Raw genomic sequence first — 27,682 nt, 5'->3', positions numbered from 1 at the left:
AGCACCAGGAAGACCACCACAAGGTCTAGGCCAACCTGTAAAAGGCAGGCTCTAGGTCAGCCAGAGCTACAAAAGGAGACTCAACTATACATGAACAAACAAGGATTATTCATTTCACTCTAAGCTGTCTGCATCCAGAACCCACACCCTTAACTGTCAACTATAGAATGCTGCTATTGTTGACTGCTAAAATTTCAATTGCTTCCAGTCACATCCAATACTTTTTGGTTTGTTTTGGATATTTCAAGACAAAGTTTCTCTGTGTAGCCCTGGCTGTGCTAGAAGTCACTCTATAGACCAGGCTGGTCATGTGTGATAGCATGCTGGACTCCATGCAGTGTTTTAGTAAGTATTCTTTATCCTGTAACCTGGAATAAGGACGGACGTTTCTTGAGAGCGTGTCTCGGGCCTTGCTGTGCATAAAATCAGATCTGGGTTTGTTAAAACTCCTCTCAGCGTTTGTGACTCTGCGGGGGTGTGCTGAGGTCTGAGAATGTGCACATCCCACAAGTACCAGAGGATTGTTAGTGCAGCTCTAGGAAACCAGTCTACCACCCCTAAGACAGAAGCCGGCAAAAGTCACCAAAGGAACAGCTAGTCTTCTTCAATCCGCTGCTTTTACAATCCTTCAAACATAAGAAAAATTCTAAGCTTAGCCCCAGGACTATACAAAAGCAGGCCTCAGGCAATCCCTGCCATTAAGACATACCAATTAATGGTTACTTGTTTAAAAAAAGGGGGGGGCTGGGGATTTAGCTCAGTGGTAGAGCGCTTACCTAGGAAGCGCAAGGCCCTGGGTTCAGTCCCCAGCTCCGGAAAAAAAGAACCAAAAAAAAAAAAAAAGAGAGACCCAGCTATCTTTTAGTAAATTAACCAATTCCCACAAGCAGCTAGCTTTTTTTTTATTATTACTATTTCCTAAATGTCTCTAGTCTATACTCTGAATCCTGTCAGCTTTGCCCAGGGTCAGGCCCGTTCATCTTTCCATGATGAAGTAACTGTCTAGTTAATCTCTCTGCCTTTCAAAATAACCACTGTGAAGCAACCACTGTCCCCATGGACCAAGCAGTGATATTCCGTCAAGTGGCTCAGGCCAAAACCCAAGTATGACCCTTGACCTCACCCTTTCAACAGGCCACATAGCCAGCTGTCAGTAAGTGTGGGCTCCCTCAACTCTCGTTCATTCTGGATTAAACAAGCACTATTTCTCCTGCTATGGTAATTAAAGCCTACTGCAAACCACCACTTTGCTGAAGTCCATAATAGCTCATCCTTCTCACAAAAGCCAAACATTTTGGGTTGTTTGTTCGTTTGTTTGTTTGTTTGTGACAGGGTTTCTTTCTCTAGACCTGGACAGGACAGTCTTAAACTCAGAGATCCACCCGCCTCTGCCTCCTGAGTGCTGGGATCAAAGGCGTGCACCACCACTGCCTGGCTAAAAGCCTGGTCTCTCACAACTTCAAATCAGATGGCATTCCCCAAACCTCCCAAAGGCAATACTAAACTGTAAGTCCTTACTAAGACCTACCAGGCCTACCTAATACTATCCTGAACTTGGGGGGGGGGGGTGTTTTTGTTTTTTTAAGATTTATTTCATGTATGTGGGTACACTTGCTGTCTTCAGACACTCCAGAAGAGGGCTTCGGATCCCCATTACAGATGGTCATGAGCCACCATGTGGTCGCTGGGAATTGAACTCAGGACCTTTGGAAGAACAGCCCATGCTCTTAACTGCTGAGTCATCTCTCCAGCCCTATCCTGAACTTGTTAATTCTACCTTCCTCCTTGCCATTTCTCTCATGCCATCTCAGCTCTACTGACATTCAGATTAACTTCCCATGGCAAGGCCTCTCTGACACGAGCCTACGTCAAAAGTGTATGAAAAAAAAAAGCAAGAGCAAATTGTATCTGGTGATTCCCCACGGGATCCAACATTACTATGCCTTTTTTTTTTCCTTTGTAATTAATCATCTGGCTTAGGGCTGGCTGTACTTGAGACTGTGGTAATTTGAATGAGAAATGCCCCCCATGGGGTCACCTGGCGGAACTGTCTGAAGAGATTACCGGATGTGCTGTCTTCCTGGAGGGAAGGGCCACAGGGGAAGGCGTTGAGAGTTTATAACCTTGCCTCACTCTAGTTTGCTGCCTCTGCTTCTGGAAATGTGACCTCTCAGTTTCCTAGTCTTGTCACCTTGCCCACTGTCATGCCTCCCTACCATGATGGACTCTGATCCCCAGGAACCATAAGCCAAAATAAACTCCTTCCATAGCTTGCACGTGGTCATATTTTTGACAGAGCAACAGAAATGTAACTAGCACAGACACATGTATGTACTTCTTATACCTACCACAGTGCTTCCTTTGGGGAACCTAATTTATCTTTTTAAAGGAGGGTGGGGTCTGAGCTAAGACTGATAAGGAAAAGGGAAAGTTGAGAACTATGTAGCTAAGACTGGTTTGGTGGTACATCACTGTAATGCCAGCACTCAGAAGGATGAGGAAAGACGACCATGAGTTGAAGTCCAGCCTGGAGAGACCATGTATTAAAAAAAAAAAAAAATTAAACCACAGTGGCTGGAGAGATGGCTCAGTGGTTAAGAGTATCAGCTGCCGTTCAAAGGACCAGGATTTGATTCACAGCATCCAAACCATGGCTTACCCAACCATCTGTATTTACAGTTCTAGAGGATCCAAAACCTCTTCTAGCCTCAATATATGGGGTGTGTTTACATGCAGGCAAAATACTAATATTCATTTTAAAAAGGTCTTTAAAAAAACTACCCCTCCCCCAAAACTTACCTAGCTAGCAAGCACTCGCCAATTAAGTGCATATTCGAGAGAAGTCTAGGGAAGGGTACTCTGGGAATTTTAGTCTGGGTAACGCAGATAGCACTGAGAAGGGAGAACAGAAGTTGGGCGAGCGTTGTTCAGAATGCTTTCTTAATCCACATAAAGAAAAGAAATATAACATATATGCTACTTCTTTCAAAAGTTTCCTGATCTAACGGCAATGTGATGGCAGCCTGTGGCCACTGAATCTTAAGAAGCACAACATCTGGGTTGGGGATTTAGCTCAGTGGTAGAGCGCTTGCCTAGCAAGCACAAGGCCCTGGGTTCGGTCCCCAGCTCCAAAAAAAAAAAAAAAAAAAAAAAAAAGAAGCACAACATCGTCATTCCTTACCCTACTCCAGCTCAGCTCATTGGCTATCACGGAGTAGGATTTTCCCATTGTGGACCTCTCCGGGGAAACTCTGCAAGGGCCCTGGTCTTACCAATTCTGCAACACTGCATGTCTGCTACCAAACAGAAAATCCAAATAACCAATGGGGCTAGGAGAGAGTTCCGTAGCAGGGCACCTACCCTGCTATATACAAGGACTTGGATGTGATCTTCCCATTATATTGTATTACACACACACACACACACACACACACACACACACACACAAGACTTTTTTCTTTTCTTTTTTTTTTTTTTTTTGGAAGGAAGGAATGAATTCATCTTAGCTGCTAACCAAAATGCCCAAAGATACTTGTTTTAGGATGGATGCTTTCAGACAGAAAGAGAGAGCCAGAGAGATAGAATAATCAGTGAATAAACAAATGTTGATACTATTTGGCAGATAGAAATGAATATGTCTAAAAAGTAAATACATACATATAAATAATAACAACTACATTTTCGAATAATATATGTGTATAAGAAAGAAGGAGTAGGGCTGGAGAGATGGCTCAGCGGTTAAGAGCACCTGACTGCTCTTCCAGAGGTCATGAGTTCAATTCCCAGCAACCACATGGTGGCTCACAACCATCTGTAAAGAGATCCGGTGCCCTCTTCTGGTGTATCTGAAGACAACTACAGTGTACTTATATATAATAAATGAATAAATCTTTAAAAAAAAAAAAAAAAAAGAAGGAGTAACAGGATCATGTTTATTTCCCTTAATCAAATAGGTTGGCCATTGTTTTCTATTAGTACATAAATACACTTCGTTTTTTTTTTTCCCAATGGCTAGGCAGGTTATCTTAGGCAATCAAATTGGAAAATAATTAATTAATCAATTAGCCCTAAGTAGAAAAATTAGGATATAACCAAAATAAAGACAAGCTGAATATTTGAACATTCTTGCCACACATATAAATCATGGAACTAATGAAACTTAATGAGAAACCAAGAAGCAAATCTAATTGATAAGATATGATAAAAACACAGTCATCCATATAAAAAGGTGTCTAGTTTTCAGGGGGGGAAAGGACATAGTGAAACCTATGGGAGAGCTTCCCTCTGTTCTTTTTTTTTTTTCGGAGCTGGGGACCGAACCCAGGGCCTTGCGCTTCCTAGGCAAGCGCTCTACCACTGAGCTAAATCCCCAACCCCAAGAGCTTCCCTCTGACACAGCCCCCAAGCCTTTACCTGTGAACCAAAAGCATCCACCCTACAGATGTCCTTGGGCACTTAGTTCAGTTATTGCCCAGCCCAGATGTTCTATATTTCAAAGCAGTTATTTCACTTCTGGGTATTTATATACCATAAAGTTCATCCAGACGATATTCTAAGCATCTATTATAATTTGTAATTTTAAAATTTGAGGCAGGGCTGGAAAGATGGCTGGGCTAGAGAGATGGCTCAGGGGTTAAGAGTACCGACTGCTCTTCCAGAGGTCCTGAGTTCAAATCCCAGCAACCACATGGTGGCTCACAGCCATCTGTAAGAGATCCAATGCACTCTTCTGGTGTGTCTGAAGACAGTGACAGTGTACTCGTCATATATAAAGTGAATAAATAAAATTAAAAAAAAACTTAAAAAAAAAAAGAAAAAGAAAAATTTGAGGCAATATGGGTCTGAAGAAATGACTCAAAGGTTAACACTTATTAGCAGTTAAGAGCAAACAGTGCTCTTTGGTACCCGGCACTCATATCAGACAGCTCATAAACCCCCCATGATTCCAATTTCAGGGGATCTGAGACCCTCTTTTGTTTTCCACACATGTGGCATACTCTCATACAGGTATGAGTGGACGGACAGACGGACACTCTCTTTCTCTCTCTCTCTCTCTCTCTCTCTCTCTCTCTCTCTCCCTCCCTCCCTCTCTCTCTCTCTCTCTCTCTCTCTCTCTCACACACACACACACACACACACACACACACACACACACACACACACACACACACACTCTGCTCTTCCTGAGGACCTGAATTCTGTTACCAGCACCCACATGTTAGATCACAACAATCTTCAGTAAGTTCCAGATTTGACATTTCTGGCTTCTTTTTGTTTGTTTGTTTGTTTTGGGTTTTTTGTTTTGTTTTATTGTTGTTGTTGTTGTTGCTTGATGTCTGGTATCGCTTTTAAATTAGGGAGACAAAGTTAAGGGGGGGGGTGTTAGCTAATGCCAGGGATCACAACTTTTTTTTAAGATTTATTTATTTATTTTATTTATATGAGCACACTAGCTGTCTTCAGACACACCAGAAGAGGGCATCAGATCCCATTACAGATGGTTGTGAGCCACCATGTGGTTGCTGGGAATTGAACTCAGGACCTCTGGAAGAGCAGTCAATGCTCTTAACCACTGAGCCATCTCTCCAGCCCCATTTCTGGCTTCTTAAGCACTCCATGCACATAGTATATCTACATATAACCCAGCAAAATAGTCATAAAATAGTCATACATATAAAATAAAAATAAATCTTAGGTTTAAAAAACACTTGAGGGCTGGAGAGATGGCTCAGCAGTTAAGAGCACTGACTGCTAGGGGCTGGGGATTTAGCTCAGTGGTAGAGCGCTTACCTAGGAAGCGCAAGGCCCTGGGTTCGGTCCCCAGCTCCGGAAAAAAAAAAAAAAAAAAAGAACCAAGAGCACTGACTGCTCTTCCAGAGGTTCTGAGTTCAAATCCTAGCAACCACATGGTGGCTCACAACCATCTGTAATGAATTCTGACGCCCTCTTCTGGTGTGTCTGAAGACAGCTACAGTGTACTTATAGATAATAAATGAATAAATTAAAAAAAAAAACACTTGAGCCATTCAAGTTTAGGCATCTGACATATTATCCTGTTAAATAGTAACAGTTAACTAGGATACAAATACAAAATACATACATCTAAAGCTCTAAATTTAAATATTTTTTAAAAGATTTATTTATTCATTTATTGTAAGTACACTGTAGCTGTCTTCAGACACACCAGAGGAGGGCCTCAGATCCCATTACAGATGGTTGTGAGCCACCATGTGGTTGCTGTGATTTGAACTCAGGACCTCTGGAAGAGCAGTCGGGTGCTCTTAACCGTTGAGCCATCTCTCCAGCCCCCAAATTTAAATATTTAAGAACACTTTGTGACTTTTTTTGTTTCAATCTCAAATCAAGTATGTTTGAGATTTTTTTTTCTTTTTAGTTGATTTTTTTAAAGACAGGACCCCACATAGCCTAGGCTGGTCCCAGCCTGTTCTGCAACCGAGGCTAGCCTGCACTCTCTTTCCCCAGTCTCCTGAACGTGGGAATTGCAGACCTGGAACACCTGCCTGGCCATATATCTCAAATTGAAATTATGATAGTCAGTTTCCTTATATTTTTGGTTGTGAGCCTAGCCTTTAATGGCTGAGCCATTTCTCTAGCGCAATAGTCAGTTTTTATTAAGTAGAAACACAGCTCATGTCTTTTTTTTTTTTTTTTTGGTTCTTCCCCCCCCCCCCCCCCCCCCCGGAGCTGGGGACCGAACCCAGGGCCTTGCGCTTCCTAGGCAAGTGCTCTACCACTGAGCTAAATGCCCAACCACACAGCTCATGTCTTAATGTCCTGGCTTAATGTTTTACCTGAACCTTCCCACAGTTCCTCATGCTACTCTCGAATCAAACAGAACACCATCTTTGTACCCAAAGCAAAGCAAAATGGTCATTTGCCATTCTCAGAGCTCTGACACTCTCTGATGGTAAACGTTTATACCATCTAACTCCACACACCAAACCGAACTCCCAGATCATATAAGCGGTGAGACAAACCAAGTGAGACTAAGGAGAACCAAATAAAACTATCTATAGATGTTGATAAAGAAAAGAAACAGACTCGCCCTCTGAAACTATGGGCGAGCCCCCATTAAGTGTTCTGTTTGTTTTTGTCCTTTTAAGTTGTGTTGGTCATGGTGTCTCTTCACGGCATCAGAACACTACGGCAGGTGCCATCCCATTTTAGCTCATGAACGGGTCATAAAGTTGGCAGTGTAAGAAAAGATACCCACGATACAGAGGGGTAGGTAGCTCTGAGTAAAGACACGTCTCCAAACCAGGTGGGCCTGGGCCAGAGTCTCATCCCAGGGCCCACATTCAAAGTAGAGAATGGACTTCTACAGGCTGTCCTCTGACCTCCACACGTGCGTGGGCATGGTGGCGTGCTCTTACACGTGTGCACATGTGCACAAGTAAACGTAATAGTAGCAAAAGATAACAATAATAAACATAAAAATATAAAATGTATAAATGTAAAATGTAAAAAAAGATAAATATAACAAATATTAACAAAATAAAAAATAACGAAAAGTCTTAAATCAAATCCTGTCCCCATGCCATGGCTCAGCTGATAAAGTGACAAACTTCCAGCCTTTGAGCAAGTATTCCTTACTGAAAAGAAAATTGGGGCTGGAGAGGTGGCTCAGTGGTTAAGAGCACTGACTGCTCTTCCAGAGGTCCTGAGTTCAAATCCCAGCAACCGCATGGCGACTCACAACCATCTATAATGAGATCTGATGCCCTCTTCTGGTGTGTCTGAAGACAGCCTCAGTGTACGCATATGTAATACATAAATAAATCTTTAAAAAAAATAGAAATGTAAATAAGAAATACCCAAGTTCGGGGCTGGGGATTTAGCTCAGTGGTAGAGCGCTTGCCTAGGAAGCGCAAGGCCCTGGGTTCGGTCCCCAGCTCCGAAAAAAAGAACCAAAAAAAAAAAAAAAAAAAAGAAATACCCAAGTTCATAAAGATGAAAAAAGTTGAATTCATCGAAAAAAAAAGAAAGAAAAGAAAATTGCTAGATTATTTCGGGGCTTTCCTTTGGTGTAGCTTGCTTCCTTACAAAGTCTTAAATTCATGGGGAAGCACTCCTTTGAGAGGAAAAGAGGAGAAGCCTACAATGGCGTGAAGAGGGGATCTGATGAGGACTCCTTCCTGCTGTCTTACCATCCAGTGCTGAGGCTGTGCTAAAAGGTCTTTTCCTCCCCATTTCATTGCTATGTATGAAACATGTCACTCATCTAGAAAAATACATATAAAATATATGCTACAAACCCACTGTATACCTGCTTCAGCTTTTAGAGACAGTCATAACCAAAAATCAACCCACAAAGGATTGGATTACAAGACTGTCAAATAATTCATCTGGATTGAGTTCTAACAGAGTCTATGCAGGACTCAGGAAGCTATGGTGACAAGTTGCCGGGAGTTGCCTGCAGTCCAGGGGGAAATGCCTGGTGCTTATCTTCCTCGGCTAGAATTTGTCAGACAAGAGGACCCTGGACATTACTGGGCTGCAGGTATGTTTCATCTTTTGTACCATATTTGTACAGTATAAAATGTCTCAACTGTATCTGGCTCTCCTCTCTCATTCTTGCTCACCGTGCACTGCAGGGACCTTGTCAGGAGATACTTTGTTTATTGGGAATGTGCATCTCTCTTTGGAAGTGGGATTCTGACCATTCCTTAATCAGGCCCTAGGGATTAGGTCAGTGTCCGGGAGAACTGCTGAGCCAGGGTACTCTCTGGGAGACTGCCTTGGAGAAGTCAGAGCTGAAGAACCAATTCCCAGTGAAATGCAGAAGCGTGAATTACATGATCAGGTCCATTCGCTTCTTTGGGTAGGTGTGAAGATTACATGTAGTGTTTAGCATGGCTCCTGGTGAGAGGTGTGTGTGTGTGTGTGTGTGTGTGTGTGTGTGTGTGTGTGTGTGTGTGTGTGTATGTGTATGTGTATGTATATACATACATACATATGTATACATACATATACATATATATATGTATATGTGTGTGTGTGTGTGTATGTATGTATGTATGATTCCCCTGGGATAAACAAGGTAAGGTGGACATGATTCCTGTCTCCTAGTACTCAGGAGGCTGAGGCAAGGGGACTGCTTGAACCCAGCTCAAGGGTACCCCGGGTACAAAGCAAGAGTCTTGGCAGGGAGCAGAAAGGAAAGGAGACTTAGGAGAAAGAACCGTTGTTAGGGGACCCCCAACAGTGCTGCATAAAGTCAGAATGGCTGTCCTGGGTCTCCCAGCCCCCACAAGCCTCCTCCTTATCTCTTTTTGCCTCAAATACTTGGTTTTTGGAGCAGAGCAGCGAAACCACAGTAAACCGCAGTAAAACCATCTTTTAACTTATCTCTTTCGGTAACTAGTCTGTAAAACTGCTTGAGACAGTGAGAAACATGCATGAAAACCCCAGGGCATCCATCAGTGGGCAGGATGCTTCAGAGACAGTGGACTGACCGTGAAGACATTTCTGACTGGAACAAAACACCACTACACAGAGATTAGCCACTGGTCCATTCGGTGACAGCACGGGTTTCTACCTCCAGGCCAGCTTAAAGAGGAACACAGCCAAGCAGACCTTGTTCAGGGTCAGTGTTGGCCTTATATCCCATCTATGTGTTTCCAGGGTAACTGCTTCCTTATTGTCTAGGAGCTGAGCTGGGCTGGGCTTTCAGGGCAGCAGAACACTCATCCCGGCAGAAGCATAGAGGAGGTTAGGTTAAGGCAGGCACCTCCCTCTGAATCAAGAGGTGTCCTATCTTTCGCAGCCCGGAAGCCTGGCTTTCTAAAAGGTCTGCAGGCAGGCACCCCGTGACCTCTGCCTTACTGACCCACCTACCTCACTGTATATGGCTTGGCACCCGCTCAGAACTGACAGGAACACTCTCGGCTATCTAGCCAGGCTTCCGTGACCCGGTGAGGCCTCACCCTAATTTGAGAAACGTGACCCCAAATTACCCGCTCTCCCCATGCTGACTTGCAAAGGGAAACAGAACCGAAAGTAACTAATTGCTTCCTATCTGGATAAAGGCTGTGGCCAAAGGCGAAGGTGTTAGAAGCAAAGGTTTGCGCGGTTTTGCTTTCCCCTCTAATAGCAAAAGATTGCATAGAATCTAAATACGGCTTTCAGTACGTTAAATAAATGAATAATTAAAAAAAAAAGGAGGTGGAGCTTTTCGACAAGATGTAGAGAGATTTGAGATGGCTCAGAAGGCCAGGTGCCTTCTGACCTCGACCTGAGTCTGACCCTGGAACCCACATAAAGGTGGGAGGAGGAAATCAACACCACAGAGTTCCCCTCTGACCTCAACACACGCTTGCTGCAGCATTGGCCTTTCTCTCATAAATAAGCCAGTATTAATAAAGACAGATCTACGTAATTTAAGTAAATTGTTTTTCTTTAAACCAAACGGCTTCAACCCCAAGTCTATGCATATATTTGAGAAGTTTGTAAAGATTGCAAACTTTTTATTTTTTTTTAAGATTTATTTATTTATTATATATAAGTACACTGTAGCTGTCTTCGTCCACACCAGAAGAGGGCATCAGATCTCATTACAGATGGTTGCGAGCCACCATGTGGTTGCTGGGAATTGAACTCATGACCTCTGGAAGAGCAGTCAGTGCTCTTAACTGCTGAGCCATCTCTCCAGCCCCAATCGCAAACTTTTTAAAAAAAAGACTCATTTATTTTATGCATATGAGTACACTGTAGCTGTCTTCAGACACACCAGAAGAGGGGATCAGATCCCATGGTCATGAACCACCATGTGGTCGCTGGGATTTGAACTCAGGACCTCTGGAAGAGCCATCAGTGCCCTTAACTGCTGAGCCATCTCTCCAGCCCAATCATAAACATTTTGCTTATATATTTGAGTGTCTTTCTTTTTTCTCTGAGAGGGCACGTATTTCATTGACTTCTAAAACACATCTATAACCCTAAAAGGTTATGATCTGGATGGGGCATGTGGCTCAGTCAGTAGCATACTCGTCTAGTTCCGGAGGACAGGAGTTAGATCCCAGCGCGGCATACACAGGGGACTACAGCACTGCAGTAGACATGTAGGGCAGCACTGTATCCGGAGCACAGTAGCACATCCCTGCAGCCCTGGGGGCAGTGAGGGTGAGGGCATCAGAAACTTGGGCATCCTTAGCTGCACAGCAAGGCTGAGACCAGCATGAGGTCAGGCGGTCGTGGACAAGACAGTCCTCGAGGGGAAATGCATTTCTTTGAGGAAATCTAAGAAACCCATTTTTTTTAAAAAATGAAAGTAAGCATCATAAACAAGAAAGAAAACCCAGGGTTGGGTATATTATAGCTCAGTAGCAGAATGCTAGCCTGGTATGAGCAAGACCCTGGTTCAATCCCTACCCTGGTTCAATTCTTATCATTGGGGGGGGGGCGGGGGCAGAGGAGCTCTAATGTAGCACACACATACATGGGTATTCCATCTGCCTGTGCTTAAGGACCACGAAAGTTTGATAAAATCTTTATCTAAATTGCTTCTCTCTACTAGTAGGCTAAAAAGATGAAAAAGTACCTCGCACGAGACTGCCTGTTTTCCATCAAGGATTGTTCAACCAAACCTAAAGATCGGGAAGGGGATTGGGGATTTAGCTCAGTGGTAGAGCGCTTGCCTAGCAAGTGCAAGGCCCTGGGTTCAGTCCCCAGCTCCGAAAAAAAGAAAAAAAAAAAAAAAGATTGGGAAGGAGGCAATAATATACATTGAGCACAGCCCCTCCCCCAGGATTTTTTTTTTTTTTGAGACAGTATCTCACGATGTAGCCCTCAACATCAATGGTCTAGAATCCACTATATAAAGTGGGCTAGCCTCAAACTCACAGAGATCCGCCTGCCTCTGCCTCCCAAGTGCTGGGTTTAGAGGAGTGTACTACTTTAAGGAGTGTGACTCAACCACAATATTAGGATTTGAAAAATGAATAAACCTTAACGTCATGACTCCAACCTGTAATTGCAGTACTAAGGAGACCACGACAGAACATTTTGGAGAGTTTGAAGCTAGCGGTCTGGAGAGCTGGCTCATCTTACAGATGGCTCTTTAAGAGCACTTGTTGCTCTTACAGAGGACCTGGGCTCAACTCCCAGCACCCAGCATATACAAGCATCTATACCTTCAGTCACAAGGGACTCTCTTCTGCCTTCTGTCAAGGACGTCAGATATACACACGGTGCGCACACATACAAATAGGCCAAACACTCATTCATCTAAAACAAAATATATCTAAAAATAAAAATATGAAGCCAGCCAGGGATATGTAATTCCAGTCAGCCAGGACTACAGAATAAGATCTCCCTCTCCCTCTCCCTCTCCCTCTCCCTCTCCCTCTCCCTCTCCCTCTCCCTCTCCCTCTCCCTCTCCCTCTCCCTCTCCCTCTCCCTCTCCCTCTCCCTCTCCCTCTCCCTCTCCCTCTCCCTCTCCCTCTCCTTCTCTCTGGTTTGGTTTTGTGAGACAGGGTTTCTCTGTTCTGCCCAGGCTGTCCTGAAACTCACTCTGTAGACCAGGCTGGCCTCGAACTCACAGAGATCTGCTTGCCTCTACCTTTTGAGAGCTGGGAAAGTCATTATGTAATCAAATCATATTTATTAATTTCATGTTCTCCAAGAATGTATTTCCTAATGGAAAAATGCATTCAAAGAAAGACTCTGATATCACTGTAGCATAATAAAGTTTAAGGCAGATTGGCACACAGTGCAGACTGGGGTTAGAAGTGATTTTATCCAACTAGACTCTCAGGATTGTAGGAGTGCTGCTTGAGCTGAGGTATTAATGGCCTTGCTTACATTTCTGGATGGATTGCTCTTGTGCTAGACAATCACTCTGTTATTGATCTATATCCCTAGGCCCGTGAGGGGGCTTGCAAGTGTAGCAAGACTGAGGCCAGCTAGAAAGTGCAGATCCTCGTGATCTCTGCACAGGCCTAGGCTACAGCAGCGATGAGCTGGTGACCACAGATCAAGCCCAAGTCAGGTCACAATCCTCAATAGCACCACCTCTCAGAAAGGTCAGGGGGTGTGTAGAAAGAAACGGTTTTCTTTAAGCATCCCTGGTCTCCACATATCACAGAAAAACATTCCATGCACAACTCTCTTTCTTCACAGAAAGTGATGAACAGGGCTGTGCCTATCCAAGGACAAACTACCTTTCCTCTCTACTCTCCTCTGTAAACTGAAAAATTATATAGCTTTAAGCATTTGAACATCCAAGGACAAACTACCTTTGCTCTCTACTCTCCTCTATAAACTGAGAAACTATATAGCTTTAAGCATTTGAACGCAGGGTCTTAGCAAGGCAGCCATTGCACACACCTTTAATCCCAGCCCTCAGGTGGATCTCTGAGAGTTCAAGGTCAGCCTGGTTTACAGAGCGACTTCCAGGATAGCCAAAGTTACACAGAGAAACCCAGTCTAAAACAAACAAACAAACAAAAAGCAGTGGCTTTCTCTCTCAGAATCTTAAGGGATTCAGAGCAGAAGCTAGGTAGACACTCAATGAGAAGTCTGAAGAAGAGGGTGAGCAAAATAGCTCGGCTGGTGACAGAAGTTGTGTGTAAGCCTGGGGACCCAAGTTTGAGCCCCTCTGGAACCCATGTAAGGGTAAAAGGAGAGAACAGACTCCTCAAAGCTGTCCTCCATCCCCCACATGTTAATTGTGACATGTTGGTGCCCACTGTCACCTCTCCTTCCCTCACCCACACAGACACACAGACACACAGACACACAGACACACAGACACACAGACACACAGACACACAGACACACACACACACACACACACACACACACATACACACACACAAACCAAAACGAAGTCTGTAGAAGCGATTGTTGATTCCTGTCCATTTGCTTAGGGAGAATTTTTCCAGCCATGCCTGGTTTGAGGAGAAAGCATCGTTGCTAGTTTGATGGCCACAGAGAAGGGATGTCCATCGAGGAAGCACATTCAAGGTTGTATTTTTTAACATTATGGAGTCCCTGCTGCCATGCTTCTGCGCTGACTGCTAAGCCGAGAGATACTCTTAGAGCAGCAGTACGGGCCCACGAAGAAAAACCTCCTAGCACTCGAGCTAGACAAGCTCAGTGATTGGCTAAGGGATGACTCCTCATAAAGGGGGAGGGGCCACTCTTTAGAAATGTGGGTTCACCTTAAGCCAGGCGTAAGAGAAAGGCAGGATCGTTATTCCTTTAATGCGATATTATAGTCCCCAAGTTTACACTCCAGCACAGTCCCGCCAAGCTGCCGTGAATAGCCGTGAGCTTTGCCGTGTCCGTCTTCCTCTCTGGGTCAAGTCAGGACTCAGAAACATGGAACTTTACCGGGTTTGGTTTTGGTTTGAGACAGGGTCTCACTATGAAGCTCTGGCTGCCCTGGAAACTATCTCACTGCCTAGGACCCAAGCACACTCTGTGACATTAGGCTTTCCTTCCCCTCCCCCCACCTCCTCCTCCCTGCCGACACTATGTGTTCCCCGTGTGTCTGACCTCCAAGCAAGCTCGAAACTCAGCCTTTTTCCCTTTTCCATTTTCCTCCCCCAGGCAGCCACCCAGTTTTACAGCTGGCCTGCCCTGGGTTTGGTTTGGTTTGGTTTGGTTTTTCATTTGAACTGTAATAAAACTGTCCTCAAGCCTCTCTTGAGTCCACTCTTAAATTATTTTATCAATGAGACAATTCCGAGAAGGGACCCTAGTCCCTTTGGTATCAATACTGACCTCATTCCCCTTTCAAGAAGAGCAACTGGGGCTTACTTTGGGGACGAGGGCACAGCTCGAATCCTGTAACATCTGACACTGTCACAGTCTCCGGGATCCCCTGGGCATTCAGAAAGACTAGCCAAGGTCTGACTCACAAAAACCTCCCTTGTACTTTGTCCCCCAGGACAGAGTTACTGGCCCACAGGTAAAATGTGAATGTCTATGGCGCACTGTGCCACATTTAAGAAGCATTCCACTTGGGGGCTGGAGAGATGGCTCAGTGGTTAAGAGCACTGACTGCTCTTCCGAAAGTCCTGAGTTGGGGTTGGGGATTTAGCTCAGTGGTAGAGCGCTTGCCTAGGAAGCGCAAGGCCCTGGGTTCGGTCCCCAGCTCCAAAAAAAGAACCAAAAAAAAAAAAAAAAAAAAAGAACCGAAAGTCCTAAGTTCAATTCCCAGCAACCACACGGTGGCTCGCAACCATCTGTAATGGGATCCGATGCCCTCTTCTGGTGTGTCTGAAGACAGTGACAATGTACTCATATAAATAAAGTAAATAAATGTTTAAAAAAAAAAGAAGCATTCCATTTGATTCTTTGAGAATAAGTCCTACAGAAAAAAGAAACAGCCAAGAAATCTGGGAGGGCATTGGATGGCATTTTTGAACATTTGGTGGTAATTACTGATATAAGTAATTTGGGAAGTAGATTCTTCTATTTTCTTGTAGATGTCAGAACCCAACTTCATCTCTAGCTATACATTTAGTGTTAGATATTCTTAGGCTAAAAAAAGAAAACCAAAAAGGTTCACCTACTATACTAGATTTTATGTGTAAAGAAAAAAACCAGGATGAAAATTATTAACACTTCACAAAGACATCACTGAGTTAATCCTAGAAAGACCCGGATGAGCGAGGCGGCCATGGCTGGCTGGGAGCTGGCCATAACCTGTGACTATTAAAAGAATCCTTATGGATTTTACCCTGCTGTCCTCTGAAGAAGTTCAGGATTCATTTGATATGCTTCGTCCTCCATTTTTTCCACCTTTCATTTTAACTTGGAATACATTTCTAGTGGAATTAAAAACATCAACAACAACAACGACAACGACAGCTATGGGTAGGAACATGGACAACATTTCACAAGGTTGAGGAAAGGCAGCCGGACACAAAAGATGTACTGGGCAGGGTGTGCACCTGTATTTCCGTGCTCCAGGAGCAGAGGCTGGAGGACCTCTGTGTATTGCAGGCCAGCCTGAGTTCCTGGGGCTATGTGATGAGACCCTGGAGAGAGACAGACACACAGGTGGACTGACAGAAAGACACAGGCGGACTTTATGACCCTGTTGCTGTAAGTGCAAAAGAAGCAGTGGTCTATGACTCTGTGAGTGAGAAAAGCTACTCTGGAAGGAGCTGGGCATCCCAGGGGCTGGTGAGGTTGGGGTCTTTAGATCTGGATGCGACTTACCTGGTAGGCTCAGTAAGCCAGGTTTTATTAGCATGTCTGATACTTTTTCTCTGTATATGTTGGAAGCGATGCCCTTGAAGCCCTCCATTATTGATGTTATTATTATGGTTAGCGTTAAGTATGACTGGGTTCGTGGAAAATCCCCAGCCAGCTGCAGAAGACTAATACAAATCTGGTGGTCAGGATGAGTAATGATATGATAAAGTTCTGACCTTGCTGAGAAATACATCTGATGTCAAGATCCCCAATGTGATGACCTGTAACCTTTCTGAAAAACCAACATCCTGTTGACATCAGCTGACCACACGAATACTGTGTCCTTGGCTTGTGTAAATGTTTCACACTTACCCACTCCCTCTGTTACCCCTGTTACGGTATAAATTCAGCCTTGGGAAAAAAAATTGTCGCCTTGATCAGACTCTTGTCTTGGCGTCCTTCTTCGCGTCTCTTGTCCCCCATTCTCTTCCAGGTACCCTTAGCGCCGTCATTGATATGTACACATGTTGGACTTTAAAAGAAGTTAAAACTATATAAAAGTAGCCATGGCACCTCCCAGGACCATGGAGACAGAGAAAGGCGCATCCCTGTGAGTTCCAAATGAGCCTGGGCTATACAGTGAACTCCAGAGCAACCAGGCCCACAAAATAAAACCCTGTCTCCAAAAACCAACCCTACCCCAAACAGACGAGCAGAAAACTACATAAAAATCACAAAGGTCACCCCGAGTCCTGTATTGGGGAGGCCCATCACCGGAGGCTGGGGGAGGCAACTGGCTCAATGGTAGAGTACTGGTCCAGCAAGCAAGGCCCTGGGCTGACCCCCGGGTTCACAAAAGCAACAATAATGTCATGGGACGATAGGAAAATCTATAAAGATGGAAAGTAGATCTGGGGTGGCTTAGGCTGGGTCGGGCAGGGGCAGCAAGACTGCTCGCTGAAGTAGGTACAGGCTTTGAAAATTTCTGATGTACTAGTTATTTATTTGTATGTCTGTGCTAGGGATCAAACCTAGGGCCTTATGCATGCTTAGCAAGTGTTCCACCAACTGAGCTCCATCCCCATCCCTGCGGTTGCTGCTGCTCTGTCAACATCATCATCGCCATCATCATCAACATCAGCACCACCACCATCAGCATCACCATCAACATCAGCATCACCACCAACACCAACATCAGCATCACCACCATCATCATCACCATCATCATTACCAGCATCACCACCATCATCATCATCACCATCATCAACATCAGCATCACCACCAACACCAACACCATCAGCATCAGCATCAGCATCAGCATCACCACCACCACCACCACCTCCACCATCATCACCATTATCATTTTTTAAAAACGGGTTCTCAGCTGTCCTGAAATTGCTTCATAAATAGACTGGTCTGTCCTTAAACTGGGAGATCCACCTATCTCTGCCTCCCTCTGTACTAGGATTAAAGTTCTGCGCCTCCAAATCTGGCCTGAAGTAACAACAACAACAACAACAACAACAAGAAGTTCTAAGAGCCCCTGAACTTTATACTTTAAGAAAAGCTAAACAAGGCCTCCTGGCTGGGCTCCCCAACCACCGGAAGCGGCTGAGGGAGAGCAAAAGGGTACGACTGTAGGGTCATGTGGGTACAGGTCAGAGTTAGAGAAGCAGGCAAGCTGCTTCCTAGGGCTTTGACACCGGTGCTAAGCCAAGCCAGCAGTGGAGGAGTCCAAAGCACCCTACTGCTGAGTAATGAGGCATTGATGCTGGCCTACTCCAGTTATGGGGACACAGAGGAAGGGCCACCACGGCCATCACCAGTAATATCTGGGTCATGTACAATAGTACCAAGCGTTTAATGAAGACAGTCTCAAATTTATCCTCATGGACTGCACGGAGGACCGGGTAGCCATTACCAGGGTGGCCAACTTTCTGCTATGTATGTGTATCCCAAGGAGACTGTAGGCTTCGGAATGCTCCAGGCCAAGGCCTTGGTGCAGTACCTGGAGGAGCCCCTCACCAGAGTAGCAGCATCATAATTGTGTGCCGGAAGCTGAGGTAGAAGAGGGATGGTGATTGGGAAGAGCTGAGCCCTGGAAACGCCTGGGCTGGGCGGGGATTGCTTTTTTTCTAAATAAAATTTCAACTCTTAAAAAAGAAAAGAAAAAAAGAAAGAAAAGCTAAACAAAAGCCAAAACCAACACTGGAGGTTTGACTACAGTATCATCTGGCCCTCCTTGTCCTTGTCCCTGAATGAGCACTAATGTTCCTTGTCACTTCCGACAAGCTGGTACAGTGAAATGTCCTGAGTCCCAAGGGCTTCCCAACTTCCCCCTGCTACTCTCTGGTCTCTGCGAGCACTGCTCAGCGGGAATCACACTGGGGATGGGGGTGGGGTGGAGGGGTTCCAGACCTAGGGAGCACAATGAAATCACCTCCCCAACCAATGATACCTGGGTTGCCCTCTACGGATTTTACTCAGTGGGTATGGATTACACACGTACTTGTGAAAGGACGTCCTTTCAAAGAAGCTGCGTCTGCAGGGACCCACTGACTGATTAGAAGTTCCGTGCTAGGGAGGATTGGAATGTTACATGTCCAGAGGCTAACTACCTTATCCTGCTACCTTCAGCTCCTAGGAACACCCATTCCTTGCCCACCTACCTCTGTATTGGAACTAACATCCTGTGACTAACAGAGAAAAACCTTTGCAGTCTATTGATGTAGCAGAGCCGCTGGAATCCACCAACCCCCAAACCAAGAATGTCATCAGACAGCATCTTAGGCCTGCAGAAAGCCTCTCTCCCTGCCTTGCTATGACGACCTCTAACGCAGCCGACGCTGTGCTTTAAGTGTCCTTGATCCGTGGATTTCTTTGTTCTGTGAAAACTATGAAACTGCTCTGGTGTTGGTACACGGGATTTAGGGATAACCTCGATCTGTGTTCCCAGGGCATGGTCAATCAAAACGGTACCAAAATAAACTATCTTTTATTCCCTTAAGGTGGGATGGGTGGTTTTGCCCCGACTTGAATCCTAAAATGTGGACAGTCACTGGGGAGATGGATCTGTCTACCTAATGGGAAGGGGAGTGGCTGAGAATGTGAGGCCCACGTGGGCTACCTTGTGAGTTCCAGGGCAACCTAGGCTACAGTGTAAGACCTGTCTTTAAAAATAAACAAACAGGGGCTGGAGAGATGGCTCAGCGGTTAAGAGCACCTGACTACTCTTCCAGAGATCCTGAGTTCAAATCCCAGCAACCACATGGTGGCCCACAACCATCTGTAAAGAGATCTGATGCCCTCTTCTGGTGTGTCTGAAGACAGCTACAGTATACTCATATATAATAAATAAATAAAATATTTAAAAAATAAACAAACAGATCCTTTCGGTTCATAAAGCGTGAGCGTGATGATTGGGTGTTCATGCCATGTGCGTGATAAGTGCCGCCCACTAAACCTTGTTAGGACATGAACATATTACCCGTCTGACGTGAATAAATAAACAAACAAACAAAAACAAAACCCTACTGCTTTCTCTTTTTTCTTTACCTTCAAAACCCAGATATTTGGGGAGAACGGGAGAATGGGAGAATTCTCCCAATCTGGCCTTGAATTCACCCGACAGTGAGGATGGCCTTGAACTCCTGATCCTCTGGCTTCTGTATCCAGGGAGCTGTTGTCATAGTTACCCAGGTAACGGCAGCGTGTGCGTCTGAATCACTATTTATAAGGCAGGGCTTTTGTGCTGAGTTTCATTGCGTCCGCCTGCAGCTTTGTACCTAACGCTCACCAGGCTCCTTGGCCTGAGTTAGGGAACACCCTGTGCTCAGATGTCCTGCCCTCTGAACATGTCAACAGAAAATGACCCTGCTTTAGGTGACCTCCCAGGTATCCAGACCACCTGCTAATCCATTTTGAGTTCGGCTTCCTCTATTTACTGCCTTTATGGCTACTAAACAAGCGAAACAGCACTTGCCTAGCAAGCACAAGGCCCTGGGTTCGGTCCCCAGCTCCGAAAAAAAGAAAAGGAAAAAAAAAACAAAAAAACAAACAAACAAAAAAAAAACAAGCGAAACACACTTCGAAGCAGTCTTGGAATTACAGAAGGAGCGAGCATTTGGACCAAAGAGAGGAAGAGGCCGAGTACTGAAGACAGGACACAGGGGACCCAAACTGAGAGAATTCCTAAGATCTGGCTGCAGCCTTCCATGATTTTTATTTTTATTTTTTTTACAAAAGAGGTGGGAACCAGACAGCCAGGAGTTAAGACAGTATGTGGCGAGGAAGTCAGAGCGCCCGAGAAATCGTTGATATTTATGGTAGTGAGTGAGGTTTGAGCCGTGTTTGTTTTGGCTGTAGAGTTGCTAGGACTACGGCAAGCACACACTGAACTGTTCCTCCGTGGCCACCTTTGATGTCTGAAACTCAAATCACCTATTCTCTCTCTCTCGCTCGCTCTCGCTCTCGCTCTCTCTCTCTCTCTCTCTCTCTCTCTGTGTGTGTGTGTGTGTATGTGTGTGTGTGTGTGTATGTGTGTGCATATGTGAACACGTATGTGTAGGGGAGCTTGTCGTTTAGGCCAGCCTGGTTGGCTAGTGAGCCCTCAGGATCTGGCTACCTCTGATCCCAGACTCCCACCCCAGGTGCTGAAATTAGAAGGCCATCCCAGCATGCTTGACTTTTGCTCAGGTACTGACAATCCAAACTCACATCTCCTGCTGGAGGAAGCAAAGATTTTTACCTATTGAGCCATGTTCTCTCCTGATCCTCCACCTTGCCTAGTTCCCCAGAGCTGGGGTTCCCGACAGGTACTGCCACGACTGTCTCTATGCCACTGACTCTTAATTAGTCTTGGGGAAAAACTGATCCTGTCCTATAACTTCCTCTTCCAAGTAGAAGCCAGCAGCTCTCTCATACATCTGCGCCTACCTACAACCCACAAGAGCATAGACCGTGGACGGCAAAGGCTCTCGGTGCCCACTGTCTGGGAACCACAACAGGACCGTCAAAGAGCAGGCTACGTGAGAGGAGGGAGGTTATGTCCTTCCCTGTTTTGCACCCTTGTGTTTAGCAACCAGCATCCAGAGGCCCTGGCAGAAACCAATTCATTCACCAGCCTACAAGCAGTTGTTCCCTGTCGTCAGTCAGTGTCGTCATGGAAGGAGGACTAAGGACACTGCTAATTTTATAAAGGGAAGCCTTCCGCACAGCTCCCAGCTCATGTACATACCAGGCGGCGTGAAGATAAACTCAGCATTTTCCACACGGCGGGTGCCCAGGCAGACTCGCTTAAGCAGTTAGAAATTGGCAGCTCCTGGTAAAGACAAACTGAAGGGAAGCAGCCTCCCCCTCCTCCTCCTCCTCTTCCTCCTCTTCTTCTTCCTTTTCCACCACCACCACCACCACCACCTCCTCCTCCTCCTCATCCTCTTCTTCCTCCTCCTCCTCCTCTCCTCCTCCTCCCTACAAAAGTTGAGGCTGGGAGTGTAGCTTGGTGGGGGAACACCTGCTCCAGAGCCTGGGTCCAATCACGAGTATAACAGGAAGAAAAAGACATTCAGAATTTATTTTTATCTGCTATCACAGGATAAATGAAGACGTACGTACGTACGTGTGTGTGTGTGTGTGTGTGTGTGTGTGTGTGTCTCACAAAAAATATAGACAACCATTCAGAGAAGGCTGTCTGAGAAAGCACAAGCCATGAAATGGATGTATTTTGGTAAAACATTGGCAATTGAGCAAGGTTTGGTGGCAAATGTGTGGGAGGTGGGGCAAAAGGATCAGAAGTTTCGAGGACACCCTGGTCTAGATGCAAAGTTCAAAGCCAGCCTGGAGTACTTGAAACTCTGCCTCAACAACAAGCAAGCAAACCAAACTGTAGCTGAAATTACATCTCTGCATTTCCTTTGAAATAATAAATGTAGGCGTTTGAGTGAAGATAACGAACAAAGGAGCCTGGCCCTGGGCCTGTAATTGGATCTAACTAACAGATTGAGAGCACTCTTACTAGGTTATCTGACTTCTTTTGTTGGGACAGGTCTCATTATCCGGCCCTGGCCGACCGGTAAGTCACAGTATAGACCAAGCTATAAGGTCACAGAGACCATGGCCTTTGGTCCTGAAAGCTCTAGGCACAGCAGGTATGCCCAACATTTTCAACAATATGAAACTTTCAATTTTAACATACTTAGCTCAGCATTTTGTAAACAACAACACAAACCACAAGGGCCTGAGAGAAGACAGGCCCTCCACTGTACAGCTGCTACAAATCTCATTCATAAAAAGAAGGCCATTCATAAAAAGAAGAATTTTTCGTTTGTTTGTTCGGTTGGTTGGTGGTTTGTGGTTTTTCAGACAGCCTTTCTCTGCTTAACAGTCCTGGCTGTCCTGGAACTCGCTTTGTAGACCTCAAACTCACAGAAATCCCCCTGCTTCTGCCTCCCAAGTGCTAGAAAAAAAAGTTTTAAAAGTCAATTATATAAAAACTTTACTAACTGTGGAAGACAGGAACACACACACACACACACACACACACACACACACACACCCCTAAGCTGCACACCTAGAAGTATATTACTTTAACAAAGGAGGTGGGGGTTTGCAGACATGAAATTAGAGTCCTATCAGAGGGTGACAAGTGTGTCTGTCGGTGGGGAGCGATGCCTGCGTAATGGTGGAGGATCATAAGGACACTTCGCTACTGGCCCTGAAGATGGAGGATACAAGCCGAGGAATGCAGGTGGCCTCCCGAAACTGCCGAAGACAAAGATCCAGTCCCCTACAGCTTTCAGAAGGAAGCCACCCTGCTGACCCTTTGACTTTAGCCCAGTGATTATGCCTGAAGGCCAGTAGACTACATTCTGCCTGACCTCACTTAGCATTTTAGCCTACTGACGTCCAGGATCCCTGAACATCACAACCCTGCAATAGATTTCCTGTCGGCTTGCCCCCTGTTCTCTCTACAGCTAGCTAGTTTCGTAGCTTCTGAGCCTCCTCCAGTCACTTCTCTGGTCACTTTCTCTGTTCAAAGAAAGGACTTGATCACATGCCCACACACCAGGACCAAAAGAAAACCAAGGTAACTCTCAAATCCTCCCAGTCTCTGCTACCAGCACTTCTGTGCCCACCCCTTGGTCCCACCTGGTACTTCTCAGTAAATCCCACCCCCTCAGCTTCTCCACTTTGCTCCCACAGCAAATCCCACTCCCTCAGCTTCTCCACTTTGCTCCCACAGCAAATCCTACTCCCTCAGCTTCTCTACTTTGCTCCCACAGCAAATCCCACCCTCTCAGCTTCTCCACATTGCTCCTACAGCAAATCCCACCCTCTCAGCTTCTCCACATTGCTCTCTCCTTCAAACACTGCTATTCCCCTCCTCCCTGGCTTACCCAGCAGCATACAAATGGTACTTTACTAGAACCCAGCCTAAAAACAAGATGTTCCCCACCACATCTCCTCCTCCTTGGACTAATGCTCACAAAGGCCGTGGACAAGTCCACGGTTCTGTCTCTAACTCCCCTTCAGCCTGGTCAGCGCCCACTTCCAGTTGGCTGTAACTTAACAACCCCAGTGCAGTGGCAGTCATTTCCGTTATGTAGAGAAGGAAGCAGGATGTAGAGACGTCTGGGCAGCTCAAAACCAAACATTAGTGAGCACTGTCCTCTAACCCCCTGCCAGTTCTATTCCCTGCTTCTGCCCACCTTTCAAACTTCAGGTGCCCTACCCATCTTTGTAAACTAGACTGCCCAGCCTGCCTTTCTTAACATTAAGACATGCATACACTCCTTATAAAATGATCACAAGATTTGATTCTTACTAGTTTATGTGTGTGGCATACTGATTTTGAAACTAGTACATTTTGGGTTTTCCCCGGCTGGTTCACAGCTCACACTGGCGTATGTTTTCTCCTTACCGTTGTTTCTTAGACAGGGTTCTGTGGATCTTTCCCTTGGCTGTGCACCTGTATTACCATAGTCTATAGCACATTGACACGCTTCTTATTTTCATGGAAGAAATCCGTGCCTGGTGTGAAAATGTGGAGCACTGGGGCAAAATTTCTATTTACCACAATTACAGAATTATGCCACAGAGCACGACTGCTGGCTGTCAGCACTTTCGCCCCCTTCCAAGTTTTCATACGAGCTCCCAGGAACCCCAGTTGTAACCACAGCAAACACAGGAGACATCTTGAAATTATCTATTAAATATCCGACCAGTCAACATAAACAAAAGCTGCAGTAGCCGAGGACATATTTAATTCCACATAAGAAACATAAAATTAATTTTTCATCATAAAAAGTTATATGTATAACTTAAGAAATATATGTAAAGTTATATATATATCTTAAGAAATATATATATTCTTTTGCACAAAGCAGAAGCAATACTTGTTCTTGGCTGACAGTGTAAGAATTAAATTGTGTCACTCCTCGGCCTTGCGGGCCAGGCCCAGGTGGAGAATTAAGCAGAGGATGTGTGAGGGAAGCAGGGCAGGAGAAGCGCAGGGGAGTAACCTGTAAGGAACTGCAAGGGCGGTGGCCTCAGCTGAGAGATCTGTAAATGGAGCCTCAGCTCTGGCAAGGACCTTGAACCTGACACCTCCATGCGGAAAGCCTCCCAGCTGCTGTTTCCTTTTGCTCTTCCCCACATCACACAGTCAAACCAAAGCTTCCAAACAGAACAGAGCCTGATGCAGCAAATACTTATTGAAGGAAAAGGGAAAAGACTGTGTCTTTTGGTATAAAAGGGGGCGGTGAGGGTGAGAATGTGGCTCAGCAGAAAGGCATCTATCTGCATAGTTTGTGTGAGGTTCGATCCACATCACCACCAGTGAACAGGCTCCTTCCTGTAAAATGAACACAGACACACAACACAGAGAAGTGGCTTCGTAAACAGAAGCACACCAACAATATTAATCTGGCTTACAATCTTTTTTTTTAATTTTTTAATTAATTTATTTTTTTGTTCTTTTTTTCGGAGCTGGGGACCGAACCCAGGACCTTGCGCTTCCTAGGTAAGCGCTCTACCACTGAGCTAAATCCCCAGCCCCCCTTTTTTTTATTTTAAAGATTTATTTATTACATGTATGTGAGTACACTGCAGCTGTCTTCAGACACACCAGAAGGGGGGCATCAGGTCCCATCACAAATGGTTGTGAGCCACCACATGGTTGCTGGGATTTGAACTCAGGGCCTACTGGAAGAGCAGTCGGTGCTCCTAACCGCTGAGCCATCTCTCCAGCCCCTGACTTACAATCTTTTTCTTGCTGCTGGGTGGTGGAAAGCTTGCGGAGAGTTTATGATGCCCTTGTTCAGCCCCTCGCAGTGTCAAAAAGTAGATATTCTTATACATTTCTCGCCTCTTTAATTTGGTGAGGAAGAAACTTGCTGGGTAAGCATTATTTTATACTTGAAATTCCAGTGTCGTCTCGACCTAGTAACTAATACCATAATCGCTCTTTTAAAAGTTTGGTTTTAAGGGTTCGTTTTTTTGTTTTGTTTTGTTTTGGTTCTTTTTTTCGGAGCTGGGGACCGAACCCAGGGCCTTGCGCTTCCTAGGTAAGCGCTCTACCACTGAGCTAAATCCCCAGCGTTTTGTTTTGTTTTTAAATGTACTTTAGTAACTTGATTGACGGCTCCTTGGCTCAAATACAAACACTGATATACCGGGTGTACCGGGGCTTGAGAGACAGCTCAGCAGTGATTGAGGATGTCCTGTTCTTGCGGAGTTGCTGAATTTGGTTCCCAGCAACCATTCCGCTCTTGACCTCTTCTGGCCTCCACAAGCACCTCCCACCATCACACATGTGGAACACACACATACGGGGATGGGGGGATGGGGAGGGAGGGAGAGAGAGAGAGAGAGAGGGAGAGAGAGAGACTAATAGTAAATATTTTTAGATGCATAATTTTGGAGCACAATTGTGTTCTGCCTCCTTCTCTCCAGTAGAATCATGTACACAAAGGCAGACCTTCAAGAGGTCCGGAATATGACATGGCAGCATTGAAATTATTTCCAGCAAGAGGCATTTCAGTTCCTGAAATCATTCTAAAAGTAGAACCTCCCCAAACTAACTCAATCATTATAAGGCAGGGAAGGCTGACTCGGCCAGAGACGACAAGTCTCCAAGGCACATCCCAGCACACTCTCAGAAAGCTGTCCTGAGTCCCTTTACCCCAGCCATTTAAGTCATTTATTTTCCTATAAGTACTCTTCTTCCTTTTTCTCCTGTAAGGACGCCGGGAGTCCCAATCACATGGTGTTTCTGGAAGTTCCTATCAATATGTTAATGAACGTGTGATTACATCTCGTCTTTCCCCTTGCTAATCTGCCTTTTGTCCTACTTAGAATTCCCATTCGTAGAACCTAACGGGAAAGACCAAAGATAGGACTTACTTTCTCAACAAACTGACACTACCAGTATATCTTTGCACGCACTGAATTTGGAATCTTCCTGTGAGAGTGAGCCCTGGGTACTATGGTGGGAGCAACATGACTGGTCCAAATGTCCCTGCAGACCCCATACCTGCAATCTGTAAACAGGACTGCCTCGGACAGCAAAGGTATGCCAAGGGACCTAGAAGAAACTTCCAAATACTCCTACGAAGTGAACTCAGGCTGTTACTAGAACGAAAGAAAACTTAAGCACACAAAGAGAGCAGGGCAGCCAGTCTACAAGGCGTGTAGGGACCGGGTCCAGCATGATGCCTTCCCTGTTCAGAGTAGAAGGATCTTTGGCCACTGCAACCATCGGAACAGAAGCCACAGAAGGGAAAAGACGCAACACTTTAGGTTCACTTAGGTAAAGGCCATTCCTTAAACCGCCCCCTGCCTTTCCTGGCCAAACTAAGAGACCTTCAAGAAGGAAGACGAGGGCACCCTCAGACTATTCTGGCTTCCCTATAGCTTCAGGTGGAGAAATAAAGAGCTGACGGGTTTAAACAAATGCACGAATAGGAGTGTTTTGAAGGTTTGCTTGGCAGAAGCCCCTGTCACTGGGCTCCAGACAGTTACTAACCAGTCAGGGGACCTGGAAGCACACAGAGACAAGACACCACCTCTGAGTCTTCCTACCACCTACCCTTGTCAACTACACAGCTGTCACTGCGGCTTTCTTCCCAAATCCTTCCCTTCAGGGAGCGTGGCACAAAGGGCCAAGAGCTAAACGCTGTAGGACTGCAACTACACAGAGACGGTGAGTAGGCGTTGAAAGTGATGGCCAGGGGGTCGGAGGACACTAAGGACCAACTCTGGGATGGAAAGTGGTCTGGGTGCAGGGAACCGAGACGACCTGCAGTCAGAACATCCAGAACTGAAAACATCGGGCAAACCAGGCTTAAAACAGGTAACGCAAGCTGGCTGTGGTGGCAAACGTCTGTAATTCCAGTACCCTGGGTGTAGAGGCAGGAGGATTGCCAAGAGTAATCTCCAGTTGGTATATCAAGCGGAGGGGCACACACAGATCGAGGCTGTCTGAAGGAAGGAAGGAGGAAGGAAGGAAGGAAGG

General features: G+C 45.5%; 1 protein-coding gene and 2 pseudogenes across 2 annotated transcripts in view; 2 read left to right on the top strand and 1 right to left on the bottom strand.

The window, feature by feature from the left end:
- Positions 1–27,682, bottom strand: part of G3bp2 (G3BP stress granule assembly factor 2) — an 88,145-nt gene that overhangs the window by 34,502 nt on the left and 25,961 nt on the right. The gene's annotated exons all lie outside the window — the stretch shown is intronic.
- On the top strand, positions 17,812–18,214 carry Lamtor2-ps1 (late endosomal/lysosomal adaptor, MAPK and MTOR activator 2, pseudogene 1; annotated as a pseudogene).
- On the top strand, positions 19,557–19,667 carry LOC120096837 (small nucleolar RNA U13; annotated as a pseudogene).

The sequence above is a fragment of the Rattus norvegicus genome, chromosome 14 (assembly GCF_036323735.1).
Source record: "Rattus norvegicus strain BN/NHsdMcwi chromosome 14, GRCr8, whole genome shotgun sequence".
Taxonomy (NCBI): Eukaryota; Metazoa; Chordata; class Mammalia; order Rodentia; family Muridae; genus Rattus; species Rattus norvegicus.
Note: the sequence above shows the minus strand (reverse complement) of the source record. Positions and strands in the feature narration are given on the sequence as shown.